This window comes from Gossypium arboreum, chromosome 7 (genome assembly GCF_025698485.1).
Source record: "Gossypium arboreum isolate Shixiya-1 chromosome 7, ASM2569848v2, whole genome shotgun sequence".
In the NCBI taxonomy this organism is placed as follows: Eukaryota; Viridiplantae; Streptophyta; class Magnoliopsida; order Malvales; family Malvaceae; genus Gossypium; species Gossypium arboreum.
In genome coordinates this window covers 58,701,032-58,728,138 of record NC_069076.1, presented here as the reverse complement: position 1 = coordinate 58,728,138, position 27,107 = coordinate 58,701,032, and the positions used below count along the sequence as shown (strand labels likewise).

Below are 27,107 nucleotides of genomic sequence, written 5' to 3'. Positions count from 1 at the left end.
AAGGAAGGAATTGTTTCTCATTAATTTCTTAAAAGTTTATATGATCCCTAGGTTTTTAAGTGAGATAATGTCTACATACATTATGAGAAGATTTAAGTTCACCTTAATGCACTTTGAGTTAGTGTTATTAAGGTGTGCGTCTAGGCATATCTAGGCTTTGCGCTTTATTGCTAGACAATGAAAGCACCCCAGACCATTTTGGGTGAGGCGCATTTGATAAGGTGCACATCAAGTGCGCATAGGTGCATTTTGTTGGACAGTAGATGCAAAAAATGCATTTGATTGAATTTCTTGTCGATTTCTTTGATATTTATTTTTTTAATAGAAAAAGACGTAATTATGAACTCTCTATTTCTCAATTGAGTTTGAGTTTTCAAAAACATGCATGGGAATATAGAGAAATCATGCATATTCATCAACAAAAGAAAAAGAAAATTCTGCATGTTTGCTGGATAGACTGAACCGCTCTTTAGAGTTTATTGTCAGATTTATTAACCTTAAGCTTATTTTATTTATATGCATAGGGACACATGTATATTGCACTTTACTCCATTCAAGTGAATGCTTCCTTTGCGCCTTGTGCTGATGGAAATATAAGGGTTCTGGCATCTATAGTGCCCCTTGTGCCTTTGAGAACACTGCTATAGATCTTTTCTTGAGATATTGGGACTCTTGGTTATAATTAAATCAAGATTTTAACAAATGTGCTGGTTATGGATTTAAATCACTGGTTGTATCTGAATCTGGAGGCAATTGTATCTATATATGAGGATGGCTCTGACCTCTACTTAAATCCAATTCATTGAGGAAAACTACAGCGACTACACTGAAACCTATAATCGGTGGAAGAACTTAATCTAGGAAAATATTAAAGTGTCTCGCCTTCGTTACATTATGTTGTGATTTGTCATTTCTCAATGCCGGGAAAGCGTACTTAGAAATTAAGAGCCTTGACAGGGTGGTATGTTTCAATTCTCTTTCCCACATGGATAATTTTCTTTTCCTTCATATTACTTTAGATTGCAGTCCTTTTGGTGGGTGTAGATTACCTTAGAGTAACACTGAAATTTGTTAGATACGAAGAAACTTTATGGAACTTATCTGTTGTATTTTTTCCATCTGTTAATCTTGGTGGCTGGGATGTGCTCCCTTTCTATAATTGTGTTGGGGAGTATTCATATGCCTCTGTTGCACTTGCTATGTGCATGAAGGTGTTGTATCATCTCAAATGGTGTGGATAGTATAAAAACTCTGCAAGCATGATCTGGTGGATTGAATTCATGACGTGGATAATAAATATTGTTAGAACTGGTGAACCTTTGTCTATGTCAATAGTTGGCACTTGGCACTTAAGGATGTTTAGATTGAGGAAGTTCTTGATGTTGAATTCTGACAAGGATAGCTTGCAATAAAATGGCATAAAGTATGAGAGCGTACATGGTGGCCAAGGCTATTAGCCTTGATGAAAGTACACTCTCACAGATGCATGGATGCACAAATACATACAGCTAACCCTCGTGCCAGTGAGCTCGTGTTCTTTTCTAATAATTTTAATTTTAATGCTTCAGCCGAGTGATTATATCTAAACTGCCTGGGGAGCAGAGTTAGGCTCTGTACTTGTATGAAACAGTAACTTTCTCAATTTGATATGTTCTAGGTATGATAATTGAAGTTCGAAAACCTTGTTCCCTCTCCACAAGCTGGAAAATCACTGATGAGCCATGGCTAATGTCATCTTCACATTTAGCAAATCTTCATAGAACAGTAATCTCTAAAGTTGTGGGTTTTAGGGATACAAGTGTCGCATACTAATTGACTAAAAGGTTCTTCCAATGCTTTACATGTATATTTAATGAATATGTGAATATATTAGCATGTATTAGTGTTTAATATACACCCAAAGGTTTAAGAAACAAATGTCTTCCTTTGTGCTAACTAATGCCATGACTTTGTACTTCATTTCTACAATTTTGCCATGTTTCAGATGTTATCTGATACTGGCTTCAGTTCTTACAGGGCATACTGTTTCAGCCTGATCCTTGAGCTCCCTGACATTAGCATGCCTTCGCTTAGGGCTATCATCTACAAAGTAAGCAATGGCTTCTCGTTCTTTTTAGTTTGCCTGACTGGAGATCATTAGGACTCATCTATACTAGAATTGGTGGTCCCTCATCTGCAAGTGAGATATAAATTCTATCTTTTTCTTTTTGTTATCACAAATTTCTATTATATTCATACTTGCTTGATGTAGCAGTTTATAGGAATGTGATTTATGCACTGCTATGCTAAAACCTCAGTTTGTTTGCCTTTATGCAACCTATGTGTGCCCATTTAATGTGGAATGTACCCACCTATTAGTTTTCTCCCCTCCTTTTATTGTGTTCTTGCTGTTTGTGTGGAAACTACCCTGGGCTTTAGAACCATATATGGCATCAAATTGCTTATATCATGTTCATGTATGCAGCGTGATTTGTGTTTATACTTGAGTTCAATATAGAAGAAGATTCGAGTCTGTTTCGCTGCTATACTGAAATGAAAGTTTATAAATGGATGGTATGGTTAAGTAAGATGAGGGGAATTTTCTAGATTTGGCTGAGATTTTGTAACTGGGTCTATGAACCCTGTTTTGCTACCCATAGACTTGAACTATAGGGGTTTAGTTTACTAGTCAAAGTCCCTCAACTGCATTGCAGTGACTGTTAAATCTTTAATGTATCATAAAGATGCCTTCAGTACTAATGGTTGAATAATCTCTTATAGTGTCCCGTTTAAAGTTAAGGTGTGTTAACCTCTTGCAAAATAATTGCTATAAAGGTACATGTCAAAAAAAAGAATAATTAGTATTTGTAATCACATCATAGTTTCTTGATTGGCTGCCGCTGGTTTTGCATGTATTCTGAATTTTCTTAATGTCCATGAAAAAAATGGTGGGAACACAGACATGGGAAAGTGACAGGCATAGAGATGGACTATAATACTTTAGAAAAGCAAAAGACATTTCAGAAGATAATCCCTGTGCCCTACCATCTTTACATGATAATCTCTTTTGCTTAGTAACCTCTTATTATACATTAATCAATATATGGTGTCCACTACTTTCTATAAAGCAAAGGTTTTTCTTTTTTCTTTTTAGGTACAGAAAGAAGGCGCAGCTTGGAAATAGAGAAGGGGTTGCAGATAGTGGAACATTGTTGAGTGTTGGCTTTCAAGGGTTATAGCATGAATCAATTAAACTAAGCCCTTCATGCATAAAGCAAAGCTTTTGCCTCTTTGCCATGGGATTTTGCTAGTGTGTGCAAATTAAGGGGGTGGGATTGAAAGTGAAAAAGGGTTGATGATGATGAAGCATCACCATCCAAAACTGAAGAGGGGGAAAAGAAAAAGCATATTTCAAGATACAAGGCTGGGTATTTTTCTCATTGAAAACTGTGGTGAAAACTTTTTATGTGTTATCATTGTAGAATCATCAAATATGTAAGATATTATTTTGTTTTCTCTTCTTGTGTGTGTGTGTGGACCCTTCACCACTTTCTGATTTATTTATTTATTTATTTATTTATGGTGGTGAAAGGAACCTTTCATCAAATAACTTAGGCAGCAGGTAGCTGGAACTGTTGTGATTTGTTTTTGATTATGAAAGTGATTTCATCGAAGAAAAAAAAGGAGTAGTTGCCTTCATCTCACAATCTACCATTGTCCTTTCACTTCAGTTAATTTTGTCATAATGGGTGGTAATTTGGAGTAGTTGTTGTGAGGTGAGTTCTCATATTCTCCCTTTCTGCCAATTCTGGATTTAAATGTTTACCCTATCTTTTAACTTCCATTGATGAATTTCTTTTAAGAGTTAGAGACAATGCATGGTTTCACCCTTTCATTAAACTAAGCAGGAAAAATAACATTCATATCAAGTAAACTAATATTTTATGAGTTGTTTCACCCTTAGATTTCTCTCGCCTAAGTTCTATGCTATCAAAACATGCCCTATTCTAAGCCATTACATATCATATATTTCGTTTGAAAAAGATGAATGGAATGGAATGTCATATATGAACTAAAATTTCCCCCTTTTTTTTCAGTAAAAATCATATATTTTTGCTAAAAAGACTTCTTCGATCAATTTGGAAAACAACTTCAATGTTTTCCATCAACTGTACATGATTTTGATTGATAATAACAAATTTAGCCTTCAAATTTTACACATTTTGTTAATTTGGTCCCAATTTAATAAATTTACCCCGCAACATTTGTGCAGATGTGCAAATGTTAAGGCTTAATTTATTTTAAAATTAAAGCCAAAATGATAAAATATAACAACATTGAAGATTAAATTTATTATTATATCAATCAAAATTATGTACAATTGATGAAAGACATTAACATCGTGATTAATTATCCTTAGTTGCTTATTTTTGAAATTAATAGAGATTAAAATGCTCCAACACTTTTGAGAGGGACTAATTTGCTCAATTTCTAAATTAGAAGTGTAATAGGCTAATTTTGACCTGGGCCCCAAAAAATAATAACTGAAGCCCAAGGGGGCAATCGCCCGAAAACAGTCACAAAGGGCCAAATTGAAAGATAATCATTAAATTGTAGCCAAATCGAAAAGATGGAGAAAGCCAAGGAGTTACCAAAATTTGTTGACTTGGTAAAATGCTAAAAATAGGAAGATATGATTTTTATTTTTATTTTATTTATTTAAATATTATTTTTATTTTATTTTATTTTATTATTAAATTAGTTAGGCTATTTTTAGTAAACCCTGTGTATATAAATAGGGGTATTTTGTTCTTTGGTAGGGAATCGATTACTTTTGGTATTCCTACTTCAATTTGGAATTAGATTATTCTCTCTTTTCCTATTTTCATTGGAATTTAATTATTTTCTTTTCTCTTTCAATTACGTGGGAATTTTGTCCATTTCATTTCAATTTGTTTGTTTTTTCTAAATTTGTCCAATTGCTTTTAGCCCTTCCGTTTTTTATTGTTTTGCAATTAAGTTTTCATTATTCTTAATTTTGGCCCTAAAATTTATTTTGACTACATTTTGGTCTTCCTTGAAGCTGTTTGTTTTGGAGGGTGGGGATTATTTCCCTTTTGGTCTCTCATTGCTATTCGCACGTTCAAATTGGTCCATTTCCTTTTATTTATTTTTGATTTGCCCCAAAATTTTGCTTTAAGGTTCGATTTAATCCTTTTTATTTTTCTATTTTATTATCAAATTAACTAATTTAATATATTATCGCTATTATTATTTTATTTATATTTATATTTATATTTATATTTATATTTATATTTATATTTATATTTATTTTATTTTGTTATTCTAATACTATTATTATATTTCTATTTATTATATTTTTATTTTATTTATATACTAATATTATTTTTCATTATTATTTTTCTTATATATTTTTTTACTCTTGTTATTATCATTCTATTTATTTATTTATTTATTTTACATTTTTGTTATTATCTATTTTAACTTTTTATATAACGCTCATTTCAATTTTTATACATTATTTACTTTAATATTTTTATATATTATGTATTTCAAACTTTTTTTACACATTATATATTTTGAATTGTTTATATATTATTGTAATAGGGCCATTTCACCGAGCCCATTAGAATAAAAATAGAATTTAAACTCAAAAATAAAACAAAAATAAAAAAAACACACAAATAAAGAGCCCAAAATCAGAAGTCCAATGTCCAGTTACAAATATTTGGGCCAAAAGTAACTTAAACCCAAAGTCCCTTAATATAAACTTAACCCAGTTACATAAAACTTGACCCAATCCTAAAACCTAATAACTAATAACCCAAACTCGCAGCCCAATTCACAAACGGCCCAAAAGGCCCAGCTGCTTGGAAATGCCAGAAACCTAAGGGTTTCTAGAACACACCAGTGCTGCAATCGAGCTCACGCACGGCTTTCACGAGCGACTTTCTCCGTACGGTCGTTTCTCCATACCTGCAAAAGAATATACGAGAAGAAGCAACAATAGAATATACAGCCAAATGACAGAAGGAAAATGTATTTTTTATTTTTCATTTATTCTGTAAATTTGGCTATAAAAAGCCATTATTTGTACCTCGATTTTTTACGCATAGTATACACTTACGCACGCATACTAAATACGAGAAAAAGTATTTCAAAAGCAAATTTGCAGAGGTGATTTTCAGTTTCTTACTTACTTTAATTTTTTCGATTGAATCATTTTATTTTTTTCTTTTCAATCTTTCGTTATTATATTTGAAAATAAGAAGGAAAGCAAAATGGGGGGTCTTACTTTGCAAAATCGCCACGGATTCTTCTTTGCTTCGCTAAAATCGAAGTCTGAGGAGTGGTCTTGAGGCTGCAAATTGATTTCCTGGTTCCAAGTAGTTCTATCATCGGCGGCGGCATGCTAAAGGAAGCCCTAAGGGAATGGGCTGATAGCATAACTTACTTTAAATTGAAGGATTTGCGTTTTAAGTAGAAAGCAATTGAAAAAGGGGGGTTTAACAGCAGATTCAGAAACGGCGTCGTTCCAAAAGGGGGTAGGGTCCGCGCGTCAACCCGCTTGGAGACCCGAATCCACCCCTTTGCGCCTAAAATGGATTATTTGTGCAGCTGGCCCTTCCTAATCGCGCTGCGTTGCGATTAACTCCTTTTTGCGTCTGATTGGTTTTGGTTCTATTAAAATCTTCCCTAAAGTTTTTTTGATGTTGCATCTTAGTCCATGCCTCAATGCAGTGTTTCAGGATCAGGGATAATTTCAATCTTAGTCCCTGTGAATTCACGCATGTTAAACATGGATCCTTTTATTATTAGAAGCTTATTTTAGTTGTAAATTATTCTTTTATTTCTTTACCTTGATTTTCATTAAGTAATTCGTTAGATTTATGTTATAGTTTTAAATTTGGATTTATTTATTCGTACATTTTGAGTTACTTTATTAATATATTTTTTTATTTTTTATTTTTATTTTTTGTATTATTTATATTATTTATAATGTTCATATTAATTGTATCATTTGTATTATTGGTTATTTATTGGTTGTAATTTAGGTAATTGCATCTCCACATGTTGCACACAATTTTATACAATGTTGTAATTTGCTTTATATGTACAGTTAATTGTTTGTTTCCTTCACCAATTTATGTTATATATGTAATTGTTGGTTAAAATAAAATCATATGTTTTCTACATTATTTAAATTCTAACTATATGTATACAAAACCATCGGTATACATTAAATTTATCTATATTTACTAAATATTAGTATTTTATACATATAATTTTTAGCAAATTTATATATAATTGCAGTTTTTTTTTTACGTTATTTGTTATATATATAATTTATGCTAATTATAAATTAATTTTATAATTCATATTTTTTATTCCATACTATTTTAATATTCAATTATTTTAAAATGTCTTCATGTGTACATTACCCATTTTAAATTATTTTTACTATAGTACATGTTATTATTTTCATATAACTTTATGTAAATATTTTTTATGTATATATTTTCTTTTAAAGTTATTTATGCGTATAAGATATTTTTTAAGGACCACCTTTTAAATTGTACAATTTATTTATCGTATATATTTTCATATTTTATTATCCTCATGTATGCATTATTTGTATGTACCATCAATCCAAATTAATTTGTTACATGTAAAAGTATGTTATATATTATTTGTTTTAAATTTCCTTTATAAATATAGTTTTATGAATATACATCACCAAATTTATGTATTTTGTAAATATAGTTTTTACCTTTTGTGTGTATGATTAGATTTTTTTTAAAAAATTAGTTACATGTATAATTTATATATTTACTTATTTTTTATATACATTATTAATTTCACGCTATCTTTTACAAATAATTATTTTCAAATTTATTTATATATACATGTTTTATAAATTTGCAATAACATTATATCTTATCATGTGTTTTATTTGTCTTTTATATTCTATATATTATTTAAGTTATCATGCACATTGTAAATCTCTAAATTGTGTTTAAAATATTTCGTATATTATTTGATTCAAATATTTTATTCTATAATATTTATTTTAAATAAATCTCTAGTTTTTATACAAGTTTGTCAACTTATATATAGTATATGTTAATTAATTAATCAATTTTAAAAATATCTTATACTATACTAAAGTTCTAATTCTATTGCATTTTGTACATATTTTATGGATAATTTTATATTATGTCATGTGAATTATTGTTGTATATCATTTTTATTGATTGTTCATTGTCCATGATTAAGAATTTGTCACATTTTACTTAGAATAATTGTACATAATTGTGGATTTGTTAATTATGATTTGTTGTGTCCTATTATTTCATGTTCGTAAATTCTTTCTCATGCAAACGTTTTGATACAATTCATTAAGCATTCCATTTTAAAATAGATAAACACGTTTTGAGCAAATTTCCAATTTTCTTTATCATTCAAAAATTCTGAAATAAGGCAATATCCAATATGTGGGGAATTCGAAAAATCGTACTCAATCGTACTGGGTATGATTTTTCGGTGAACCAAATATTTGGATAACCTTTTTATAATTTTAGTGTACGAGTTTTCAAAAGTCAAAAATCAATCGTATTTTTAAAGGTATAAAGGATCGTATCCAATCGTACTGGGTATGATACTGCATATCTTTGAAACGAGAGATTTTTCACCCCTAATTTGAGCTATTCAAACATTTTAAAAAAATCATACTTCGGAAAATCTTTTCTTTAAAAAGCTTTTGATATAAGGACAACATCAAATCAATTTGGTACCAATTTTTGGGCGTAATGAGGGTGCTAACCCTTCCTCATGCGTAATCGACTCCCGAACCCATTTTTTTTTATTTTACATGAACCAAATTTATTTTTCATTGAATAAAGTGTTTTAGTAGGTGGTTCAATCACACCTAAATCAAGAGACTGGTGGCGACTCCACATTTTTTGTTTTCAAAAGTCGATCCCCATTGTTTTCAAAATAAAAAGGGTTTCGACAATTATTTTTAAAGAAGTTTTATATATTATTTTATCTTGAATGGATACTATTTTTTTTAAAAAAATTATTTTATATATTTTAGATCGTTTTATAACATCCATTTTAAATCCTTTTATGTATTATTTGCTTAGAATTGTTTTATATTTTATTTTAGATTTTCTTACTTTGTATTTATTTGTTATTTGTGATCCATTATTATAACATTTTGTTTATGAATTATTACTTTATGTTGTACATTATTATTCCATCGCATTTTATTCGCTTAAAAGGTCGTGTTTTAATATCGTTTAAGTTTTAAAATCATTTTATTCAAAAGTTTTCAAAATAAGGCAATACTCGGTATTTGGCATCTTCGAGAAGATTGTGCCCTAACTTACTGGGTTCCAATTTTCCTCGTTGAATCTAAGTAACCAGGTACCCTTTTTCAATCAAAACGTATAAGTTTCAAATAAAAGCTTATTCTCAAGAATTTGAGGTGTTGTGTCCTAACTCACTGGATATGACATTTTGTATCCCGAGATAAGGATTTCTAAAAAATAAAGGCAATGTTCTATGTTTGGAAATCCGAGAAATCGTGCCCAATCGTATTGGGTTTCGATTTACCGTTTAACCAAATAGCCAAATGTCCTTTTGAAATTTCAAATGCATGAATTTTGGAAATCATGAAATGATCTTATATCGAGGGTTCGAAATGTTGTATCCTATCGTGCTGAATATAATATTTTATTCCTTCTGAGCGAGAGAATCTCAATGTCCAATTCAAGATATCTAAACATTTTTAAAGGAATTGCGTTTTAAAATATTTTTCCAAATTTTCAACATTAGGACGCTAATTGATCTATACGGTACCAATTTTGGGTGTTGCAAGGGTGCTAATCTTTCCTCGCGTGTAACCGACTCCCGAATCCGTTTTCTTATTTTTCGTAGACCAAAAGCGTTGTTTTAATAAACCAAAATGCTTTATTAAAATAATTGATCACAAGGTGACCCGGTCACACCTAAACAAAAAGGATTGGTGGCGACTCTATACCTCGTTTTTAATAGTCGATCCCTGTTTTTTCAAAATAAATAATGGTTTCGACAAGAAGTTTTTAGCATTAAAAAAGAAAAGCTTTCCGAAAAGGTACGCAAAAAGTCCATTGTTACGGAGCTTATGTTGTTGAATGTATGTGGGAGCTTTGTTTTAAAGGACCAAAATGTTAGAATTATTATGAGTGGAGTTCACAACTAAAATAGTAAGGCTTTTTTTGTTCCTTGGACTTCAGAAATAATGATTCAGTCTAGTTCTTTGTCATGTTGCACAAACACATGAGCAATACTTTTCAAGCTGCCATATATGTACACTGTGATATTAGCCTTTCAAAGACATAAAAAAAGGACTTGAAAACCTAAATATATAGCTCCAATTAGTGTAAACTGATTGTATAGTTTTTCAACATTTCACATCACAATTGAAATAATTAAAAATTGATAAGATTTTAAACAAAACCTGATAAGCTTGTAAGACGTGAATGGAATATTTTTAAAATCCTACGTACTGATTTAATTGCAATCAACGATGAGACAAGTGAAGAGCTGCATTTGCGGCGTGCTTTTTCTCCATTTTCTCAATCCTTCTTGCGTGAGATTAATTATATTATCATGTTTACTTTACGTGCATGGCGCCTTTAAACTGGATTTCTTTATACATACGTCTCTCGGATGAAAACAAAAGTGTAGTCTAATCGCAGCTAAGCTACACTTGAATTTGTACCAAGTTATTCCAAGAATCTGATATGCTTGACTTGGGGGCCTTCAACTCACAACCCTCTTGTTTGTTTCTTCGACATGAATCACATGATATCTACTTCCAAATTTCTTCTATTCACTTTCAATAATTAAACTTCATAATTGACCTTTCAAACTTGCTGCAACCCTTTGTGCAGAAGGCTGCACTTTTACTTTAGAAGAAAAAAGCTGCCAAAGATGAGCAACCTTTACTCATTAAAAAATTTGGAAAGTGTTATACACACACAATTACATACATATGTGGTCTTACAACTTTTTCATATAGCATAAATATTGAATTTGCATGAGAGAAATCAAAACTTATCCAAAGTTAAAGTCGCCTTGTCATACTGCTTTTCCTTTCTGCTGCAATTTTGACTATATATATATATATATATGAGCCTGGAGATGGTGCACTTGACCCACGCACCCAGAAATTAAAGGAAAGAAACGAACAAAAACACCTTTGGGAGATTAGAAAAGAAATGATTATTTGACTGCCATCCTCCAAGTTTGAAGGCATTATTATTATTAATCGCAATATTGGGATTTGGAAGCATAATAATGTAATTAAAGGGTTGAGATGATGGCACATCAGTTTAAAACAAAAAATCTTAAAAGATAAGAGGAATAGAATCATGCCTACCTAGCTACCCTGTATTTATTCTACAAATTACAACTGTTTGGGAGTAGCCGAAAGGAGTGTCCTAATCTACCATAGCCATCCACAAACATGCATTCACTACATTATATTGCTCAATGTACGTCCCAGATTCTATACCATCTTCAAAGTTATTATACTTAGCTTACCTTGAGAGTTACAATAATATATTCCCTAAATATAGACTTATTATATACATGTGGGTTTGATATAATATTTCTTCCTACTTAATGTGGCATCATTAAAAAATAAGTAAAATAGTCCTAGCATGTTAGATCAGAGAGTAAATTTGATATTGTTTTAAAATTTTCATCCATTTTTGCTAAAAACTAATCCTTATACGTCAGTATAATGTACACGTGACATGCCACATGTCTGTATCTTATTATTCCATCAGTCACATTAGTTTTTAACAATACAAATGAAAAAAATGTTTAATTAAAAAGACTAATTTATTTTTTAATATAATATGAAGAGGTTAATGTAACCTTGTTTAAGTAGGATACTTTTACCACCGCGCAACATGCTATTCTATATCGTACCTGTATGCAGGCATAGCTAAGTGGATTTTTGGTCCTCTGCTAGCATAAACCCAAAATGATGTTTTAGCTTAAAAATATAAGAAAGCCAATGTTTGAAATCAAGTTTGTTCCCTAATTCCACCACAGCTTCTTTTAAGTTGATCAGAAGGCTGAGCTTGGAACCTGCAGTGGGTGATGGTCCCAACTCTCAGGCCTCAGCTCAATTGGGTTTAAAATGGGGAGAGAAGATATAATCTATATGTTTGGTAGGGTTTACTCATCTGACAGACCTTGATGTCACCCATTACTAACTTCATGCGAGGTGACCCTACAGTGTAAACTAGTTAAGGTAATCAAATAAAAAACATTTTTTTTACTATAAGATTTTGGAAAAGCAAAAGCATATTGCACCTGAAAAAGGAAGAAAAAAAAAAAAGAAGAAGAAACGTGACGAGACAATTAATAGAATTGGAAAAAGGATGAAAGGAGTGAAGTCATTTCACCAACTAAAACAATAAACTTAATTTTTCTTGAATTTTAAGATATTCTTTTATACAAATGAGATTGTAATTTAAAATTCGATACTCAAAGAACAATGACTTTATACTGATGACCATAAATTAAGTGGGAAAGGAATATAAGAACACATTGTTATTATGTGCTTTACAAAGTGATTCCTTAATTCTACATAGATTGGAAGAATAGGAATTGGATTTTCTATTCATTGGTTGGAAGCAAAAGGAGAAAAAAAAAGGCATCAAATTGCTAAAGTGGTGATTAGTGAAGAAAAAAAAAAAGGTTGCTGAATATTTTTCTTTTTCTTTTTTAGCTGCCATAACTCTGATTTATAGAGTTAAATCCATCATACGTTTCTGTATATATGTAGACATTTATGTATATATTTTTATTAAATCTTTCCTTTTAAAAAAATATATTTTAAAATTTTTATAAATTTTAAAACTGTTTCATACCCATGATAAAAAGAGAAAATGTTACTAAAATTCCCAATAATTCATACTCATAGCTAAACTACAAAGAGGCAAAAAGAAAATTAAAACATCAAGACAAAACAAATGGTAGAAAGAGGGGTTGAGAGCTTACCTCAATTAGTTGACATATTTGGTGAGAATAGTATGCTCTTGGATTTGCTGCAAACAAGCAATATTGCTCACCTAACACAAGAAAAAAAGATGCATTAATAAATAGAGGCTGTCTTATCTTTAAAAGATGTTGAAATTATTCATGATTTATTGGCACTTAAACAGCAACTAATATAAAGGCTTTTCAAGGTCCATCCATTGACTTTTGCCCTCCTTGCATTCCATGCATGCACATGATATTTTTATTTAATTACATTCTAATAATTAAATTTAAATGTATTTATTTAAATTTTTATTGAATTAAATGTTATTGTATCATTTTAATTACAATTACATTCAATATTTTTTCATAATATTACTCTATGATTTTTCAATCACGTCAACACATTGTTTAACTTAATTTGATCATTGGGAGACTTAATAATTGCTTCCTTATGCTATTGGCAAATCTATTTAATTAAATATTTAATAAGTTAAAATATATTTAAAATTATCTTTAGTCTATAAAATTTTCATGTTATTTAAATTAGATTAATAAAATATTTTATAATTATTGCCAATAACATAAAAAAGCAATCATTAAATTCTTTATTTCGCATTCAATAATTAAAATTTAAACTTTATTCATGTAATCTCTTCCCTAATTTGTAAAGTACATTTTTTCCACATAGTTACTAATTTAAGATTAGTAACCACAATAGTAGAAGCACCTGCAACAATCAAACCAGAAAAATACAACTATTACCATCTTAATTTAACCAATTTGGATTTAAATGAAAAATTTTAAAATATTTCTTTTCTCTTTCCAAAATTCAGGTTAAGGGTTTCTTTGAATGGATGGTACATTTACTTGCTATTAATATAAAAATAATGATAATGATGAGATTAAATATTATAATGTCAAAAAAAAACTAAACACCACCACTTCAATATTTGATTAATTGCTTATTTATTTCAGAAGGAAATTATGATCAACTTAGACATATGAAGTGATTCATGGTGATGTACTTTGCATAGCTTTCTTTAGTCTAACTAAAGCAATAACATAATATTGGGTTTTTTTTCTTGAAAAAAAAATTGAAAAGAAGAAACTTTAATTTTAGATTAATTTGACAAGGCAGCGGGTAGCAAGTTTATTTCAATAAGGTCTAATCAGTTATCATGCTTCCTCATAATTATGGCTATGTAGCCAACTTTAGTCTTTTCTGTCATGGACCTTGGCCCCCCTCTTTATTTCCTTGCATATATTTTTATTTGGTTATAAATTAAATTTATTACATATTACAATATATTATTTGAATATAACATACCCACTTCATAATAACAGCTCAAGCAACTTATTTATTTCTCTGACATAATTTATATATTCTTATAATTTATTTAAATAAAGTTTTGATTGAAATAGTAAAGTTAATAGTTTAAAAATTATAATGTTCTAATATTATTATAATAATATCACATATTTTGTAAAAATCATAATTTTTTAATAATTTCTTAATTGAATTAGTGTTAAATTGACTTATGACGCTTAATTCAGTCACGGGTATTACTATAATATTGATACAATAAAAATTGTTCTTCTTGATTTGTTGGTTAGCAGTATTATGAGTTGCAACTAAAAATACAATTGAAGCTGAAAAAGTAAAATAATGAACGCATGAATTGGTTACGTAGTTTGAAACTCTTTTCTATATTTGTAAGACCTTATCCAGAGATTAATCTTTTATAATTCAATAGTATAAGACATAATTTAAGCTCCATTCACTCACTATGTTATAGCCTCAATCTTATATAATTATCTAAATTTATTCTTCTACTAAGTCTTTTCTCCTCAAAAGCTTAATCACAAACTCGTAATCTAATCAAAATGGTTTATTTGCATCACAATATGGACTCTACAAATTCCCCTAATGAATAAAAGAATACTCCTTAACTCGTACATAAAATAATATCCAAGTCTTCAATATAAGAGCATTATTAGACTTGTATATTTGAGCTAGTACCATTGCATAGAACACTAAAATTGTGCCTCAATTAGACTCCTTATTATGATATGAGATAAAGAGAGATTATTTAGTTTAACTTCTTTGATCTTTTGTATTTCTTTAAATAAAATAAATGATACTAAAACTCATTAAATATCTGAAAATGATGAAGATTATTGTTCAATATCCTTAAAAGATAAATAATAATAATGTAATCCAGTCAAAACATGTTAATAAAATACACAAATCACAAAAACTATTTATTTATTTATGGAGATAATATTTTAATTCGAACGTTATAATTATTATTCGCAAGAGATGTATGGATAGTATAAAAACAATACATCAGCTTTAGCTTTTCTTTAGCCGACGAATTGCACAGTAGTATCCCCTACTAAGAACCAAACAAGATAATGAATGAGGCATTTATTGGAACGAGGCAGGAGGCAGCAAAAACGCATCTACCTAACAATTTGTAAATTTATTTTAACACTTTTATATTAAGATTTAAATTACATTTTATTTTTTTATTTAAAAAATATGTAAATTAATTTTAATATATTATATTAAAGAGTAAATTGGTCTTTTGTTAAAAAATTTATTCATTTATTTTGTGAAAAATTAATACATATATTTCAGCATCAAGTATATGTGGCGTCACATATCATTATCAAGTTATTTCATCAATCACGTCACTTTTAACAATAAAATAGATCAAATTTTAATTTAATTTATAATGATTGATTTATTTATTTATTATATAAAAAATAAAATATAATCTAACTCTTAATACAAAAATCACATTCTACTTTTACCCTAACAATTTACCTCGTAGAATATTATATTATGAATAATATGTGTTGGGCAATGGGCATGTTACCGAGGCAGTAAGGGCCCATGCATCACCCATCATGGGAGACACTGACTTTGCCTTTGCAAAGCTCACACAATTGCACCTCATCAAACTAAAGAAAGAGAATGCGATGCTTTGCTTACTCCCTCTCCTATTTTTCAAATTTAGACCCACACTCCTCCTTTCAAGGCGTTTTGCCTGCATCATTCTCGCTTCTTATTCTTATTTTCTTTAGGTTTTTTTTTTTTAATGAGCTCCATTGGATCATAGCGGTTAGATTTTAACCAAGTCAGTTTATTTTCTTTGAAAGTAGAATCTGATTATTAATATTATATTCTGAATCTTTATTTTGATAATTTCTTATATTCAGCATTTTTGCTAATTATTATTATTGTAATGATAAGTTTGGATTATAACTATTCTATTTGATATAATATTAGCACACTCGGATCACGTATTCTTGTATAAATAACAATGTCAAAACTAATCGAATTAAGACTAAATTAACCTATTGCAACGAGTTTAAATATGTTAATAGAAACCTTTACTTAATAACATTATTTAAATTTTATAATAATTATTATATATATATATATATATATATAAATATCAACTAATAGAAACGTTTTAAAATTGTTCCAAAAGAAATAAATGTTTTAAAATAATAAAATTTTCAAATTTCATGAATTCATTCAACCATACATTTCCATCCATAAATGCTTTTAATTCGTAATCCATTTTATAATGATAAAACTTTCGTAAGTTACTTGAATTGCAAACATGTATTAATATAAATTATATATATATATATATTTAATAAATATAATATAAAATAATTAATTTAAATTTAAATTTGAAAATTAAAAAATGTATAAAACTTAGTAACTATTTGATAAGTTGAAAAATTAAATGTTGAAAGTTAAGCATTGAAAAACTTAAGTATTACTTTTAAATTATAAAATTAGTTTGATATATTACTTAAATTTAAGTGTAAAATTAATTATATTTTGATAAATCTAAAATTTAAATTATGAATTTTTTTTATAGGTTTATCATTATTTCAAACAAAGCCAAAATTTAAATCTATAATTTTAGAGGATAGTATGATATTAAAATAAAATAAAATTTAAAGGATAATATAATATTAAAATAAAAAATTCTAAAACTTATAATTTTTCATAATTTTTATAAAAAAAATTTACGGTTTTTATTATGAATTATGAAACAAACTAAAAAAACTAAATTTCATCTAATTTAATTTTTTTAATAAGTTATGAAATAATATTTTAATAAAATTAAGAGCTCCTTAAAATAAATAAAAGAATATTTCCTTTTGCTGAATAATTTAAAAATATTAAATTAATGCTAAACTGATATATTAATACGGAGTTTTTGTATAATAATTTTATATTGTACGTAAATAAAATGATGTATCAACTTTTGGACAGTACCTTTTGGGTTAGTATTTAATTTCTTCAAACTAATACCAGTCTCATAGACATATAAGCGTGTTCACGCGCCGAAAGGAAGGGCGTAAACCCCACATCTTTGCAGAAAAAAGCAAAGCAAAGCTCATTGGTCTATTTTCCCCCACTTTAGGGTTCATCCATGTCAAAGGAACATTTCTTGGGGAACCGACCAAGCAAAGAAAAGCCACCGCCATCGCCACCACAACCGCTTTCTGATTTTCACACACCTTATTTACCTTCAATAAAAATTATTCCTCTAACTTATATGAGATTTGCAATATGAAATTAATTAAATGTCTGAATGCCGCATTACCGTTAATTTGACATCAACGCTCTTTTTTTCTTTCTTTTTTTTTTATTTCTAGTTGCCCACTTAATTTTATTTAAAACTTATATTAAATAATTAATGAAAACATCTATTTACTTATGTCAGTGGTATCAGCGGTAAAGTTAAAATAAAATTTATAGGTAGAAATTAAATTGTAATATTTATAATAATAAAAATATAATTTTATTATTTTAATAGTTTATATTTTATAATTTTAATAAATTAAATTAAGTTTTATCATTTTTAAAAAGATTAAAGTACAATTTTATTTTTACTAATTTAAAATTTTAAAATATTTAAATAAAAATGGATCGACCCTGCCCTACACTCCTGAGTGATAAGAGGAGCTTCTTTAAAATTTTAAGATTTTTAGAAATTCTATTAAACTTTCTAAAAGTTTTGAAAATTTCAATTAAATCCTTCAAAACTTTTGGAAATTCTTATTAATTCTCCCAAAAGTTTTAAAAATTTCAAGTAAACCATCTAAAATTGTTGAAAATTTTAATTAAACTTCTCTTATTTTAATTGTAATTAAGCTCTCAAAACTTAATTTCATGTTATGTTTTTGAATGCAAAATTAGAAAGTTGAAAGAGTAAATTTAAATCTCATATTATTTTAAGAAAGTTAATAATAAATTAAAATAATCAAAACAATTTTTAGTCCTTTTCTATTTAAAAATTTTATATATTTTTAGATTTTAAATATAATTTAATGAAAATTTATCATCATCTAACTCGTGTTTATGAATTTATTTTTCATGGACTAAACAAAACCTTTAATTTTATATAAAACTGATTGTATTGATTTATTTGTTTTCTTTTTCAAACAAGTAATTTAGCTTCATTTTCTCTTTATTAGTAATTTTGGCTTTTAGTATGCTTACTAATCTTATACTTTTTCAAATGATATATATATATATATACAGACATGGAAAGATTTGTATTTTATCAAGAAATCAGAAACAAATAGAATTGGATTTTTGAGATTTTTTTTATAAATAAAATATTTTTATGGTTCGTAAAATTTAATTATTTTGAGATTCATATTTGTCTTTTAAATAATATTGTCTTATTTTTATTAAAATAATAATAGAATTTATTTAATTTTAATTTTTCCAAGTTGTGAAATTAATTCTCTCATATTTTAGGGGGTAAGTTTGCATGCATGTAGGATTGAATAGATCAAGTAACAATAATTTTTTCTTTCAATGCAATGATTTTGGGATTTGGTAGTACGTAATCATTAGTTAATGCATGTCTCATTAAAAGCAAAAATTTCTAAACCAAGCTTTAACCTTAAGGTTATTGTGATCGTACTAAAATAACTATTCATGTACTATTCTAATTAATTTAGACTTAAAATCTCATTTGAATCAACAGTATATTTATATGCATTTAGTATAAAAGTAATGGTGACAATGAATTTAAATATTATAACAATATTGTAGTATAAAATAAAAATAAAAAAAATTTAAACACATTACACTAAAAATAAGAGCAATTTTGGACTCCATTTCTAATATTATAATTGATAAAAATAAATGAGAAAGGGCTATTTGGTTAATTCATCCAACCAAAACCCAACACTCCTTTCATATGAACTTACATGGTAAGTAGGTTCCCCCTCCCTTCTTTAAATTGGTTCCTCAACAAATGTGTATCGAATTTCAAAACTTACTTTCCATTCACCTTTGCTGAACCTTTTTTTTTTTCTCTCTTATTCTCACCTTCCCCTCTGCTCCTCCTAATCTAAAGCCTTGGTGCTGGTTCATGGATATTGAACCCTTGTGGGCTCTTGGGGGGTGGTTTTTTCTTTATTTCTTTGATTGTATGGCAGCACCTAAATCAACATCATCGCTCTCACACGCCTATGAAAAACCCCATTTTTTCCTACTCTTCCTCACCCTTGTCTTCTTGGTTTTCCTTCTACTCTTTAACCCCTCTTCAAACCCTATCAACTCATCCAATGTCACCCCTTCCATCCCTTTCAAGAGGCTCCTCTTACATAATTCATGGAAATCATCATCATCAACCATGAACTTGCCCCCCAAGCAAAGGCGTCATCCCCGCACCTCCGCGTCTTCGTTCGGAGCCGAAGCTCATGAAGTTCCTAGCGGTCCAAACCCTATTTCCAACAGGTAGGTAAGTGTGATTTTGTGGAGACATATGGGGTGAAGATGATAAAGAAAGAGTCGTGACAGCGAAACTTTATTGTTAATGTGTTTTGTCATATCTTTTCTATGAGTACTGTTTAGTTCCACCATTAATACCGCTTGTCCTCTCTGTGAGGAGTTTGTTTGTCATCGTCATCATCTCTAGCATTACTTTTTTTTTTGAACTAGAAATGTATAGGAAGAGAGATACTCTATATTTTTCTACATCTATGTATGTATGCTATTTGTTTTATATATAGATGATTATGGGTATGGTTTATATAAAGTTACTTTGATTTCTTGTATTCACTGTTATACCATATGGATTCTTGGTGGGATATATATGAATAATCTTGTTTTTAATTAATTCAGTAGAGATTCAAATCTGCATGACTCCTAGTGAGTTGGTTTCTAATTTGGTGAAAAACCATGCCCCCTCCTGGTAAAAAGTTAAAGAATCATGGGCGATAAGCATGGTTTTTGTGAGAGTGTAGTGCATGGCCTTTCCTTTCCTTTCCTTTCCTTGGGGGAGGAAAGGAAGGCAGATAAGAAGGGAATCTGGGTGGCTGCTAGGCCAAAATGGGAGCAGCAGAGAAGAAGAGATGACCACAACATCTTTTGTTTTGTTTTGTCTGAAAAGAAATTTTATCGGGTCAGTAAATTGGGACATAGCTTTTGTCTTCCTGCTTTGCACATAAATCGAGAAAATAGAGATGCCAAAGTCATGATTTGATAATTATTACTGTATCATTTTTCTGGCCTCTGTTGTTGAATAAAATGTTACCCAATCTTATGCTTTTTCTGATGCAACTAATTATTATGCTTTTTTTCTTTTTTTGGCTCTAAAACATCTTCATTTCAACCATTTTCTGGGGTTGCTTTGAAGCGTTTTAATTCAGAGACTGGTCAACTTATAGTGAAAAGTGAAAACTGAGAGGTTAGTACTTGTAATTATGGCTGTCAAATTCAAAGAAATTTGTTTTACTCACTTTGTCTTGCTCTATTTTAACCATAATTTTAATATTTAAATTGCACACAAATTTTTTTATAATATATATTATATATATTATTCCAAATTTATATATTAGATATTTATAACTTTTGTAGTTGCAAATGACTTCTTCTTTCATTTCTTTAAGGCATCGCGTATGTAATTACATTGTCTTTTACTAATTTTTTTTTTTTGTATTTATAGAATGAAAGAAAACATTTAAGTGAACCCATTTTACGCTCTTCACAATAAAAAAGAACATTTAAGTGCAATGAAAAAAGAATTAATAAATTGCTTTAGTTTCTTAATTGAAGGATGAATGGGAGTTTAGCCGATAAACACTCGCAAGACCTTGTAAATTGATTATTAATATATATTTTTATATTAATAGGATAAGATTTACAGATTTAAGCAAAATGGCAACAACTTAATTAAAATTTGAATAAATCGGGATGGTTAAGAAAACATTAATAAATAAATGAAATGAGTAATTAATAGATGGAAATGGAAACGTTTCGAATAATGAAGCTTCGTAGACTTTATTCAGCATCAGATGATATTCCGCTAAAAAATATTTTTAAAATATCTAATTTATTTTGCTCTTTAACTTAACAAAAAAAAAAGAATCATTTTAATCATCCATCTAATTTTTCACCTTTTTTAGCATTAAAATTTGTTCCATTTATCAAATAACTCCAAAATGGGTGAAAATGTTAATATATATTGACTTTGTTGATGTGACATAGTCACATATTATCATGTGGATGCCACAATAATAATTAATTATTTTTTTAATATAAAAAATTCAAAGAAGTATAAAAAGTACAAAAAAATTCAATTTTAAAAAAATAATTACTTGCTAATGTGACATATGCATAGAGTAATGTCACAGGCAGCGCAAATGAGCCTGCAACTAATGTGGACATTTTAGACTTTTCATGTTCACTTGGGGTCATTTGACCTGACAAGACTGCCTATTGCTTAGATGAGACTCAAGGCTCATTTACTTGGATCCTGGTTAAAATGTAAGCACTCCAATAACTTGTACTTTTATCAGGATAATTATTGTAAATCCTAAAGAATAAGAACGTATAGAGTTTAAATCCCTTAAAACTCTCATATAATAATAGATAGACACTAATCTCAATCACTGATGTAACTCAATCGTACCGTTGGATTTGCGAGAGCTCAACTATAAATAAAGCCCTTCCCTTTCATTTGTAATAACTCCATTCTTAAGTAATAGAATATTTTTAAGATCATTTACTCAAACACTTGGTGTGTTATTGTTTTCTTGTAGTTTTTCTGTTCGGTTCGAGTTCATATTTGTCTTTGAGTTACTTTTGTTTTATTTCGGCATCTTAGAGAATTTTCATTGTGAATTCTAATTATCAAGAGTTAGGCTAACTGTAAAGAAATCACCTAAAACCGCGCAGTTTGCCAAACAAAAGCTTCAGCTTTGTTACAGTTGGTACCCAAGCCAAGGTTCAAAGGCACCAGTTGAGATGGCGAAAGGAATAAATGAGCAGATTGGGTCTAAGGAGACCCATAGGAAGGGAAGAAAAACTAGTAGATCGAGGGATACTCTGCCAGGTTTAGAAGGTCGGGTGACCACTTTGGAAAAATTTATGAGTGGTGTAAATGAAACACTCGAGGTAGTTAAGGGACGCATCGATGAGCTAGACTCGATGAAAGAGCAGTTTAGGGAATATGTGGCACAGACTCTTAGTTCCAATTCGGATGCAATGAAAGGGGCCCTCAATATTGCTATGGATAATCAGATAGAGAAGTTAACTAAGAGGAATAATGCTTTTAAAGCTATGATCTTAGCTTTGAAGGAGCAAACTGAAGTCATGATATCGAGAATTGAGGAGCTCGAGGGGTGCTCATTGTGTGCAGATGTGAGTAAATAGATGCTAGTTTGGTCACTAAGTAGTGTAAAATGGATATCCCCAAGCTGAAAAAGTTTAAAGGGATGAGGTTTGTGAGGGATGTAGAAAATTTTCTCTAGGGGATGAGATTGGTGAATTATCTGTTAAATGTTGGGGTGGTGTATTGCGTGGATTCGACAATGCACCCATTTGCGGAACGTCTCACTGGAATTCACCATTTGACAAATTATTTTGGGAGATAATCCGTCAACCCTAAATATTTTGGGGTGAACTAGTTAGTTTGTGGATTGATAATTTTTTTTTGTGTGTTTTAGCATAAAAATGATAACTTGGCGAGTATCATTAGAGTTTGGTTGAGACCTAGTTGGGATTGAACTAGAGTATTATAGAATACAACTTGATGTGTTTAGGTAGCTGAATTATTTGTTTAGTTGACTTATTTTAGTATGCAAGTAACGTTTTACTACTCATTAAGCTAATTAGTGGTAGTAGTTATGTTTGGTAGATGATTAGGTTAAAAAATTTTAAGCAAGTATATTATCAAGTTTCAAGGGCTATAGTGAGATTTTCTAACCCTCCCACTAAGCTTTGTCCTTGTTGCCTGCGCTATATAAAGATGTCGATAGCCGACATGTTTCACATTTGTTTTTCTCTATGTTCTTTTTTGAGTCTCTGGAAATTTTTAAGGTATCTTCATTTGAGAAGAAGAAGGAGGTTTCAGTAGCTAGTCAAAACACCACTATTAAGTACCAGCTTACTGGTAATTTCTGGAAAGCTCTTAGGTTATTGATAAGTTATAAAAGTAACGTATTTTAATCTCATTCTTAATTTGGTTTTGGATGATTATTTATGCAAATTGGAAAATTCGATGCTCATAATCCTTTAAATTCATATTTCTATAATTAGGATAACATTTGGGAGTGAAAGGAGCTAAAATGAGTCAAAATCGGACAAATAGAGCTGTTTTCAATAGCCACATGTCCTGGACCTTTTTCACACAAGCTGGGCACATGGCCATGTGTCAAGCCATGTCAATTTCGCAACTCGTATCCCAAATGCACTGAAAAATGCATTTTTTAAGCTTTCTAGGCATTCTAAAGTATATAAATACTAATTAGAAGAAGAAAAAAGGGAGCCATCAGAGAATATCAAAGAAAACACTTAAAGAACATTATTAGAAGCCAACTGTGAAGTGAATCTCCATCAAGATTGAAGATCTCTTTTTAATTTCTCTTGAAGTTTTTATGAGTTTCTTCGTTCCTTGTGTTTTTTCTGACTTTGAGATATTTTTATACACAATTATGAACTAATTCCCTAGATACCTAGGGAGGAGAAAACCTATGATGAATTCTATTATTTAATTTCTGTTTTATACGATAAATACTTGATTCTTATTCTCAAGTATGTGTGCTTATTTCTTATTTTAATATTTTTGAGATATTAATTCATGTTTAATGTGCTTAATCAAAGGAGCAAAAGTCTTTGTTCAAGAGTAGATCTAGCATAATTAGGTGGAGTTGCATGCAATCCTAGAAATAGGACGATATAAATCTACAGGATTAGAGTCAAATCTAATAGCGGAATTCATAGATCGAATTAATACAATAATAGGGGTTTTAATGAGAAAGATATTTCAATTAATCAACCTAGGGTTAGTAGTTCTTACTCTCGAAATAAATATTAGCAAAATTTAGGGATTTCTATGGATCAAGACACCAAGTGAATAAATCGTTTAAATCATATTCATAATAATAAATAAAGTCTAGGTGGATTCTTTCCTGGGTATTGTCTCTCTCATTGGTTATCGTTCGATTATTTCCTTGATTCCTTTTCTGTTGAGTTCTTAGTTAAATTAGTTTAGTAATTTTAGCTTAAAACTCATCACTCCAATTTGTCAGCTAAATAATAAAAAAACAATAAATACTAATACTTTTAGTCCTCGTGTATACAATATCTTTACTCATCATAGCTATACTATTGTTCGATAGGTGCGATTGTCTTAGTTGTAATTTTTAGTTAGTTCAGTGACATATCAATTATTGTTGAAGGGATTTACGTTTTTGCATTAGTGCATGCATGATTAAATTAGATAAATGGTTTGATGGTTATAATTGTTTCTTATTTAGCTCAAGAAGCTAGTGAAGGTCTGAGCAATTGAGGCAAAGGGCCAGTAGAGTAGATTTTTTAAAAAACTTGCTGGTGAGTTTCTTCTTACTTCCTTTGAGTTATGATGCTTCCGTAATATGTGGCTTGTGTATGGTAAGTTGTCTCTACTGTAAATAAGTCAACGTGTTGTGTCTAGTTGCGTGTGTAATAAACTAGTATTATATGTGTGAGTATGACCATTGTCGATATAAAAACACTCTCCTTGTTGCACGAACCTAGTACCAAACAAATTGTGATATGTGAAAATACGGGAAGGAAATTTGTTTGTAATGCCTCCGGTAGGGCAGTTATATTGCAAATCGGATTGACAGATCACGGCCCGACCTTATAGGAGAACACTTGTTCAACTTAACAGGAATGATATGAATATGAATATGAATATGACTAATTTGTGATTCTAAATCCTAAATTATGGGTTCAAGGTTAGCATAAGAAAGGGTCATTTGTAAACATGCATGATTATGAAAGGTACGCATGAGCCGGCGGACAATAAAAGCCCATGTACTGTGTGTGTTATATTTAAATTGGCAAACTGTTTTCGCTAGTGAACTAGATAATATTATTGATGTATTGTGTTTGTACGATAGAATCTCATGAATAAGCCTATTTTTCTTATGGGTATCAATGCTTATTTAATAGTGATATTTCTGTAAATTATTGCATCCATTTTTGGAACTCAATAAGTTCAATTGAACTTACTCCATTACTTATCCTTCCTCAGGTGTATTTCTAATAGAAGAAGAATCAGTTGAATGGGGACTATGCTAGAGCTGTAGTTACGAGTAAGCCACTTGTTTATTTTGTATCATGCATGGCTATTTGGTGAACGAAGTATACATACGTTTTGTATCTACTTTTGAAATTATCTTTGTAATTTGTATTATTTTGTCTTAAAAAGAAGATTACCCTTTACTATGAAAGTGTACACCAAACTCCCTTGAATTGTAGTTAATGAACTTATCTTTTATATGCATACACCATAGTTTGGCAATGGTTGGATAATAAGACTTTTCTTAGATAGTTCCTATTACTTTATTTAATAATACATTACAAAACAAAAGAAAAATATTAGTTTTTAACTAAAAAGGAAGCCTTCATAACTGTCTTAACAAATATTGAAGTTAAGCCTAAAGATTTGAACCTGTCTGTAATGCTCCAGTCCGTTAGGGTATTTTGTCTGGCTGAATGATACACATCATGTATTCTTGACGGGCTAATGGATGTTACATGAAGTTTTTTACTTAGCAAGTTTGAAGGTTAAAGAGACTCATAAGCCTATTAATGAGATCTCGAAAGTGGTGATTCAGTTGTTATAATATTTTCGGGGTGTAATGGCTATCGAGCTACCCAAGAAGTTGCCTCCTAAAAGGGAGGTGGATCACAGGGTTGAGTTAATACCCAATGTTAAACCGTCAACCAGGTCCCTATACTGAATATCACCGCCAGAATTGGAGGAACTACGAAAATAATTGAAGGAGCTCTTAAATTTTGGGTTCATTACACCATATAAAGCCCTATATGGTACAACAATATTGTCATTGAGATTGTGCATCAGCTATCGGGCATTGAACAAGACCACTGTGAAGAACAGATACACAATTCCACTTATTGCATATTTATTTGATCAACTTGGTAGCGCAAGTTGGTTTACCAAGTTAGATTTGCGATCGGGGTGCCATTAAGTCAAAACAGTCAAATGGGATGAGCCAAAGATAGCTTGTGTGACACGCTATGGCTTGTATGAGTTCCTTATTATGCCTTTTGGATTGACTAATGCTCTAACGACATTTTGCACACTGATGAATAAGATACTTCAGCCTTTCTCAAATCATTCTTTGGTTGTTTATCTTAACAGCATTATGGTGTACAAGTCACTTGAGAAGCATATGGAGTATTTGAGAGAAGTTTTCCAAACCTTACAAAAGAATAAGATTTATTTCAAGGAGGAAAAATGTTCATTTGCTAAATGTGAGATACCATTCTTAGGTCATATTGTGGGAGGTGACAAAATTTGGGCTATTGTTGATTGAGAGCCACCAACCAAGGTAACAAGGTTGCTATCTTTCCTTGGGTTGGCAAATTATTACCCATGCTTCATTGAAGGCTACTTCAAAATCACCACACCCTTGACAGATTTATTGAAGAAGGGTACTGTGTGGGATTGGAACGAACAGTGCAGAAAGCCTTTGATCAAATGAAACAAGTA

At 29.8% G+C, this 27,107-nt stretch overlaps 3 long non-coding RNA genes across 4 annotated transcripts; 2 read left to right on the top strand and 1 right to left on the bottom strand.

The window, feature by feature from the left end:
* Positions 1-1,882: 1,882 nt before the first annotated feature.
* Positions 1,883-3,611, top strand: LOC128295546 (uncharacterized). 2 transcript variants are annotated; one of them, XR_008286048.1, is made up of 2 exons: positions 1,883-2,089; positions 3,134-3,611. It is a non-coding gene; the product is annotated as an uncharacterized LOC128295546 (long non-coding RNA). The 2 variants fall into 2 exon arrangements; XR_008286047.1 differs by having other exon boundaries at positions 1,883-2,179.
* Positions 3,612-5,668: 2,057 nt separating this feature from the next.
* Positions 5,669-6,772, bottom strand: LOC108481240 (uncharacterized). The gene is made up of 2 exons (XR_001870746.2): positions 6,296-6,772; positions 5,669-5,976 (listed from the first exon to the last, which is right to left on the bottom strand). It is a non-coding gene; the product is annotated as an uncharacterized LOC108481240 (long non-coding RNA).
* A 12,477-nt stretch (positions 6,773-19,249) lies between these two features.
* Positions 19,250-25,874, top strand: LOC128295169 (uncharacterized). The gene is made up of 3 exons (XR_008285497.1): positions 19,250-20,789; positions 24,862-24,934; positions 25,623-25,874. It is a non-coding gene; the product is annotated as an uncharacterized LOC128295169 (long non-coding RNA).
* The last annotated feature ends 1,233 nt before the right edge of the window (positions 25,875-27,107 follow it).